At 40.3% G+C, this 8,806-nt stretch overlaps 1 long non-coding RNA gene across 2 annotated transcripts; it reads left to right on the plus strand.

Moving 5' to 3' along the window:
• The first annotated feature begins 4,255 nt into the window (after positions 1-4,255).
• LOC126629944 (uncharacterized) lies at positions 4,256-8,429 on the plus strand. Of its 2 annotated transcripts, XR_007625895.1 has the most exons (6): positions 4,259-4,543; positions 4,627-4,786; positions 4,892-4,960; positions 5,493-5,551; positions 6,426-6,605; positions 8,371-8,429. It is a non-coding gene; the product is annotated as an uncharacterized LOC126629944 (long non-coding RNA). The 2 variants fall into 2 exon arrangements; XR_007625894.1 differs by having other exon boundaries at positions 4,256-4,543; positions 4,892-5,551.
• The last annotated feature ends 377 nt before the right edge of the window (positions 8,430-8,806 follow it).

Here is an 8,806-nt window from a genome sequence, read left to right on the forward strand (position 1 = left end):
GGAGATTAACGGCAGCTCCTTCCAGGCGGTACTGCAGACGGGGCACAGGAGGAGGCTGTTCTTCTTGTCGTGGGCGGAGATGCAGGCGAAGTGGAAGGAATGGGAGCACTCCGCTGTAAAAATAGTGGTGCCCTGACCGCTTTTTTTTACACTCTGTAAGCAGATTCCGCATTTTGGAGAGGCGTAGGGGAAGAAGACAAGTCGGAGGTGAAGAACTGGGCCACAGGAGATGGGCCCAACGTTTGGTGGACTTGTTGATGGTGTGAACCGTGCTGCATGAAGATGATATGGCATTGGGCCGACCCATGGCGTTTGGTGAGCTTGGCGAGAGCTGGACCTGGGCCTGCTGTAGAATTTGATTGAGATTGTTTTGCTCCATCATTGCGGCTTTTAAGTGGACATTTCAACATATATAATATAAAAAATATATATATATATCATATATTTTTTTTTTGTAAATACATAAACATATGTATTCATCATTTTTTTTAATAAAATTGACTTTCCTTAATAAAACATTTATTTATATTTTGATGTGACTGAACTCGAAATTTCGAATATTCAAGCTGCCTACGTACCCCTCTAAAGAAGAGATCAAGTCGTAACGTAGTTCAAATACATAGATATTTTTTTTGTATTTTCTTTTGGTGGTGCCGTTTGTAGTTTCAACTCGTGCAGGCAAGGAGCGTTGGCGTCGTTTGCAGTTTCAACTCGTGCAGACAATGAGCATTTGGTGCCGTGTTGCAGTTTCAGCTCGTGCAGGCAAGGAGCTTTGGGTTGTCGCCTTTTATGCTCGTGCAGACCAGGAGCGTTGGTGTTGCCTTTTATGCTCGTGCAGACCAGGAGCATTGTGCCATGCAGTTTAGGCTCGTGCAGGCGAGGAGCATTTGTGAATTTTGTCAAGCAATCCGGGAGAGGCGTTCCTCACAATTTTCATAGCAAGGAGCTTTGACCGCGTGATTGAAGAAGTCTTCGGGCAAGAAGTCGCGCATCGTGATGGCAACGGACGATTTTTGTGTCGCAATTTCATCATCTTCAACACGTTCACGTTGCTTTGAAGGTTGACAAGAGCTGCTTTGCCCCCTTTCCGATTGGCGGACTTGTGGAGGAGACGTATGCTTCTTGTGCAATTTCTTAGGAGTGACTTGAGTCCATCCTTCAATTTTGCTTATCTTGGACGATGCCCCCAACGGTTGAGGTGAAAACTTTGAGTCGGAAGAGCCAGAAGTGAAGGTGGTATAGTTTGACTTCGCCACTTCGTCAAGATCTAGCTCGATGATTCCTTTCTGAGCCAGCTTCATGATGAGATCTTTCAACACGAAACATTTTTCTGTCGGATGACTGATGAAGCGGTGGAATTTACAGTATCTTAGACTGTCGGTACGATTCATCTCTTCCGGCCGTTTGCACTCAGGCAAACCGATCACCTTCTTTTCCAGCAAGTCTTCTAACACGGCAACCACATCAGAGTCGGGGAATGGATAAGTTTTCTCCTCAAGCTCCTTCAAAGTGCGTCTACGCATCTCTTGATCACGAAAGCCTTCGGCTTGAATCGCCTTGCCTCGTGTAGGGATTTTGACGGGAGCTGTGTTGACTGTCATTGCTTCTTTGGTGGATTTCCACGTAGCCTTCTCCATCTTTGGCCCAAGAACTTTGTCGTTCTTGTAGTCGGCGATCGGTTCTTTCTTCCCATGATGGGCGATGCTCAACTCCATGCCATGGGCGCGAGTGGCCAATTCCTCGAAGGTCCGTGGTTTAATGCCTTGAAGGATGTATTGCAAACCCCATTGCATGCCTTGGATGCACATCTCGATTGAAGAGGTTTTCGAGAGCCTGTCTTTACAGTCGAGGCTTAGAGTGCGCCATCTGTTGATGTAGTCAATGACTGGCTCATCCTTCCACTGTTTTGTGCTTGTTAGCTCTAGCATGCTCACAGTGCGACGGGTGCTGTAGAAGCAGTTGAGGAATTCACGCTCTAATTGCTCCCAGCTGTTGATGGACTCAGGCTCTAGGTCTGTGTACCACTCAAAGGCATTTCCTTTCAGCGAGCGCACAAACTGCTTGGCGAGGTAATCCCCTTCGGTTCTTGCGTTGTTGCAAGTTTCAACGAAGTGGGCAACGTGCTGTTTCGGGTTTCCCTTTCCATCAAATTGCATGAATTTTGGTGGTTGATAACCCCTCGGCATCCTTAAGGCGTCGATCTTCTTTGAATACGGCTTTGAGTACAACTCGGAGGTATATAAGCTCCTTTCGTACTGTGCCTTGATGGTGTTGGTGATCATCTCTTGCAGCTGCTGGATAGAAAGAGATCCCATGAGTGCCGCTGCTTGGTCTGGCTTCGGCTTCACATCGTTTTTCTCCACCTGAGGCTCATCTTCTTCGTCATCTCTTCTCTTTAGTGGATCATTCTCTGGGTCGGGGTTCTCGTCGTCCTGTGGCTCCAGTCGGCTGACGAGTGAAGCGATTTGCAAGTCTTTTTCTTCAACAATCCGTGTTAGCCTTGCGATCGCTTCATTCATTTGAGCCAGTTGTTCTTCAACGGAGGTAACGCCGATAGTCATGACTTGTGCGACCAATAGACGTGACTTTCCTTTAGACATCCAGGATGCTGATGAAGAACGTCGTTGGCTGCTTTGGGATGTCATCTTGTGTGCCCCAACATCATGCTTCGGTGCCCCCAGCGAGGTCAGGTTGGTGACATACTCACACCTTGGATGCTCCCCTTGCTCTTTTAGCGGCACCAATTTTGAAGTGGCATGTTGAGGAGCGGTTGTGGCGCCAATGGATTGTCCGTTTGCGGCAGAAGTGCTTAGGATCCTTCCCTCAGTGGTTGCAAGAACGGCTTGTCCCTTGCTTGATACCATTGACTTTGAGGTGTGTTTGGATTCCTTGAACGGAGAAAGAGATGAGAGGTAGAGATTGTCCCACCGGGCGTGCCAATTTGTGAACACGGAAAATTCCTGAAACGAAAGAGACAAGAACAACGTGCACAAACAAAATATTTGGTGTTTGATGATTTTGGGTTACAATCTCTCTCTATTTTGATCATCTGATTCGATCTCCGTAAGGTGTTGATTTGTGGATGTGTGATTGATCCAAGGGCCGTTGGGGCTTGATCTTGGAAGAATGTTCTTTAAGGGCCGTGGGCTTGATCTTTGAAAGTGGATTTGAGCGGATCTTCAAGGAGCCGTTAGGGCTTGATCTTGAGGATGAGTGTTTCTTCAAGGGCCGTTGAGGCTTGATCTTGAATACTGGTGATGAACGGATCTTCAAGGGCTTTTGGGCTTGATCTTGAAGAACGGTTGGATGTGTGGATTTGTCGACGTCTGTTGATCCAAAGGGCCGTTGGGGCTTTATCTTGGATGAACGGATGATGAACGATGGTGCTTTCTTCAAAGGCCGTCGGGGCTTGATCTTGAATTGGTGGAAGTTCTTCAAGGGCCGTTGGGGCTTGATCTTGGAAGAACGATGAACGAAGAACGAATAAGGCTTTCTTGATTCTTCGGGAACCTGGATGCTTGAGAGCTTCGGAGTTTCAGAGCTTCAGAGCTTCAAGGTGTAATATGAATTGGTTCCCAAATGAATGAAATTGGGCTTGTATTTATAGAATTTTCCAAGGCCTAATTTTGAATATAATATTCCAGATGAAATAAGTCGTTTCTGCCAGGTGTTGACACGTGTCCTATTTGATGACTTTTCCAACTCATTTCAATTTTCGTTGAGTCACACGCTACGTGTAAAATTTATGTAATACATGAGCGTTGACACTTTGATTTATCGGTCAACATTTATTTACCGAAATTTCGATGTCTACAGATTCCACTACCTTCCTAAGCTAGAATTATCTACACTAATCTTGTATGTTGGTGGAATCCTCACCATTCTTCTAAACTCTTCCACCAACTTGAACTTTGCTAGAATTCTCTAGCATGTGTATGAATCTTTCTTTGTCCGTAGGCTGGATCCATCTTAGGCCAAGGCAAGATTACACTTCAACATAAACACCAATTGGGCTGGTGTTGATCTTCAACAGGTTTCTCATCCATTCTGTACACACATATCCCATAAACATTCACCAATTTTCTTTACCAATTAATTAATCTTTTTTCATATCCTCTGTTTTGCCTCCCCAGAGCTTCGGGAGCTAATCCCAGGAGGCCTTCATTCTCTAATCTTTATTGTAACTCTATCATTGATTAAAAAAAGAAAGAAAGAGGCAGGATATGTCACAGCCCGTCCCGGAATTTTAATTCCGAGGACATGAAAAGACAAAAATGCCCTTAAACGGGACTAAGGGGCGAAAATTTAACAATTTGGATTGAGTTGGACACGTGGGATCCCCACATCCCTCAAAACCTTCCCCAATTCCCGTACCTTGTCTCTCTATCTCTCTTCCCTCACGACTCTCTCTCACTCTCAGTTCTCTCTCTTCCTCTCCGACGCTCAACCTCACCCAAAACCACCTAAAACATAAACAAACGTCCAAGATAAGACCACATTTGGACTCCTGGAACTTCCACGATCACGTAGACACCAATTTCAGGTAAGTTTTGCTTCGAAAAACCCTAGTTTCAAAGTTCCCGTGAAATGGTACTGTTCATGATCTTTTAAATGGTTACGATTTAGGCTAAAACAAGATCACAGCGAGCTTAGTGAGGTCCCAAGGAAGCTCGGAGTGCTTCGTTGGAAGTTTTTGGACGTAAAAACACGGAGATCGACAAGTTCAAAGTTTGGCCGGAGCTTTCGAGGCATTTTCCGGCGAATATCCGGCGAGTTATGAGTCGAGGTAGGTATTAATCTCTTCGTCTCGTCAAGTACTACAACTTTCCTTTTTGTTTCACTCAATTTCGTTGAGTATTGAAGAAGTTATACTCATTTGAAAAATACCCAGTTTCCGGCGACCTCCGAGGCTTTCGAGGAAGTTTCCGGCCAAACTACGGCGAACTAGGTGTTGTGCAAGGTACCATTCTCTTTGTCTCTTCAAGGGCTACAACTTTCGTTTTTGAATCACTTGATTTCGTTGAGAAATGACAAAGTTATAGCAATTTGAAAAACTACCCAGAAAACGGCCGCCGGAAAAACCAGTCCGGCGACCCAAGGAAGAAGAAGGTGCTACAGTAAAAATAAAAAAAAATAAAAATAAAATTATTTTAAAAATATTTCGACGTCCGTGACGTCGAGTAGATCACTGTGGTATATTCATATACCTAAATTGAACACCGTATGAGAAAGTTATTGAGGATTGTTGGTTAGGTGTTCGAATAACGTTTTATAGTTTTCACATTAGGTGAAAATGTGAATTGAGATCCGACCGTTGGATGGTAATGAAATTTTAGGATGTTGTCCTAGAGGTATAATGTGGACCTCTGGAAGTTATGGATTTAAAATCTGAGTGGCAGATCTTCCGGATCGATCAACGTAGTGACGTATTTTATATAAGTTATGTATTCTATCGATATGAATTCTGAGGTTGGATTTGATTACTGTTCTAGGCGGCGATCGTCATGACGCCTTGGCGTATTGTGCTAGGGAGTTGTAGGGCGAACTCCAGGTGAGTGGGCAGTTTTGTTTTCCGTATATATATATACTTGACGCTTTCCCAGAAATTGAATTAGAATGAAATTATGTTTTAAATGAAAGGTATATAGAATGATATGAAAACGTGAATTGAAAGATCATGCATAGAAGTATATGAAATATATATGGAAATGTAAATTGAATTGCCATGCATGAAATGATATGAAAAGTATGATTTGAGATATATGATGCATATGAATGAATGGTGCGGCGGACGCACAGGTGAGTATCAGGTGAGTATTTAATTACTGTTATGATGATGTTGATGTATATTGAGCTCAAATCCTGCACCTTGGTTTAGTGCTTATAGTATTCACCGCATCGCACGCTCGCCTTGGATCCAAGTAGATGCTGGTCGCACAGTCCACGCGGAGTGGGTGCGACGGGCCAGTCGAAGAGTGTTAGTGAGATTTCGACTGGTGGGTGACCTTAGATTATGTGCACAGATGATTAATGAGAGAAGCACTAGAGCGTAACCTATGTGCAGAAGGCCGTACAGGTCACAGAGGTGACTCCGGCAGAGTGATAGTGATAGATTTTGAGCTCTAGATTCAACCGTACAAGGCTATTAGAGGGCCTCCGGTTGATTACTTTCTTGCACCTGATATGATTATTGTCGATGCATCCATACTTAACTGTTGAATTAGACATGGCATGGCATGATTGATAAAGAAAAATGTTGAGATAGTAGAAATGAAGTTTGAGAATATATATGTATATTTATATTTTACATTTCTGGGAAAGTATACAGGTTTTACGGAGAGGGGTTACAACGTTTTGAGAAATGTTTGGATTTGGAAAAGAATTGTTTTACTGACCCACTCAATTTTGGTTTTGCGCCCCTCCAGGTTCAGGAATCACAAAGGTGTGGTGACTACGAGGAATTCGACGGTGTTCTGACAGATTGGACAAAATTAGGACTCACCTTCGGGTGTATCAACTTATAAATTGTATCTTAAAGCTTCCGTACTGTGCAAATGGTTACGTCACTCTCACGTGACGGCCAGCATGCCCTCCTTCGGGACGGGGTGTGTCAGGATATGAACAGACTACACGTTCAACAATCAACATTTATTATAATAAATGATTAAACTAATTAAAAAACATTTAATAATTAATTAAAAAATATTTGAAGCTCCTATCAAATTTGATAGAAGCCCCCTTTGCTGCCATTCCATGTCATGCCACATAGGATTTGACACTTCGGTTGGAAACAATTAGTGGCTGTCTTTTTTTTACTGTTATAACTTATTTGGACATTTTGACATCTACTTTGGAGATACTCTAATAACTATTTCCTACAGTCTAAGGATTTTAAATTTGTGACTTTTTTAATTAAAAATATTAATTTAACTAATTCCTTATTGTCATTGCAAGTGGCATTTTACTACAGTAGTAGAAATGTGTTGAATCCTTGCATGGCGGCGTGGGTTCAAACTTTGTCGGTGACTAGTCTAACATATAATTTATTAAAATTTAATAATCTATTGTTTGACAAAAAAAAAATCCTTATTGTCATTAAAAAAAGAGAGAATTTTTTATTTCTATTATTATATTTAATTAGTCTCTTGCTACATTAAAAAAAGAAGTTATTAATACTTTCATAAGAAAGCTTCATTAATTTGGTAAAATTTTACATATAGTTATATAAATGTATTTAAAACTTATGGTACATTTGAAAATAAACGTACCGACTTTTAGTACGTTTAGATTTTAAATGTACTAATAAATAAATGTACCATAAAACCAAAATTGCTCATATTATAGGTAATCAAATGTACCAATACAATCAAACGTACCTTTACTATGATTATGTATGTGATAATGAGTTTTGAACATTCTATTTAATTCACTAAACTAAATAGTATAATAAACAATAAAAAAAAATCTAAAATCTCCAGAATGAGAGATGCATATAACTACAACAAATTCATAGGTAAGGAATGATATGGAAAAAAGGAAAACGAAAGTAGAGATGTAATGTGAAATTTTTTAGGGTGGCTAGCAAACAATTTCATGAAAATTACCCAAAAGGTTCAAAAAAGAAAAAGAAAAAAAAGGAACGTCTAAAATTGAACTTTTAATAAAATGAAATTAATCACCAAAACTGTAGAAAAAATGTTTAATCAAATTCTTAAAAATAATAGATGTTTTAGCAATGAAATTGAAAAACTAAGCGTTTATATCAATACGCTCCTAAAATATGTAAAATAATCATGGGAACACAAACCATACCCCTAAGAATAAAGAGGCAACACGTGAAATGCATGGCTTTTCATTTTTAGTATAAATACTTGATGGTGTTCTTGGATGAGATTGTCCATCTATTACATCTCTTTGTTTTTCGAGCTTAATTATGGCAGAGTTTGAAAGTGTCAAATCTTGACGATTTTGATTTTTGACGTTTATTTGTCCAGCAATATTGCGCACGAATCTCTGCTTCTGCACAGCTACAAGAGAAGCTTCAATGGCTTTGCTGCCAGGCTAACAGAGGAAGAAGCACAGAAGTTGGCTGGTTGTCTTATGAACCCAACTTTAATTTATTTTTCAACATGCATAAACATTAATAGTGACCATTGTATGACGAGAAAAATATATGCAGGAATGGATGGTATGGTGTCTGTTTTCCCTAGTGAAACTAAGAAGCTCCAAACAACAAGGTCATGGGACTTCATTTGGTTTTCTGAAATGGTGAAGAGAAGCGCCATTGAAACTGACAGGGCCGGCCCAGGCCCAATGCAGGCAGGGTGACCGTTCAGGGCCCAAAAAAATTAGGGGCACTAAAATTATTAGGACGGTATATTTATATATGTTTTTATAAGAGTATAAATTTATAAAATTTGGTTCAAAGACGCAGAAATTTAACTAGAAGTGGTGGTTTGTCATTTGAAAATGATGAGGAGGTCTTGGGTTCAAACACCATGTGTGCTTATTTACTTTCCATTTTTTACAAATTTCTTTTTATAAGAGTATAAATTTATAAAATTTGATTAAAGGATCAAGAAGTTTAATTAGAAACAATAATTTTTGTTGTTTAAAATTAACAAGAGATCCTAAGTTCGAAATGCTATGTGCATGTTTATTCTTTTCAATTTTTACAAATTTTTGTTTGGTTGTTAATTTATTTTTAGTTACTATCTAGTAACTATGTGGGTTGTTATTTTTAAATATTCTTTTTAATTCAAGTCTAATCTTCAAAAAGAATAATACATAGACCAAATTTGCAAAT

The sequence above is a fragment of the Malus sylvestris genome, chromosome 7 (assembly GCF_916048215.2).
Source record: "Malus sylvestris chromosome 7, drMalSylv7.2, whole genome shotgun sequence".
Classification (NCBI taxonomy): domain Eukaryota; kingdom Viridiplantae; phylum Streptophyta; class Magnoliopsida; order Rosales; family Rosaceae; genus Malus; species Malus sylvestris.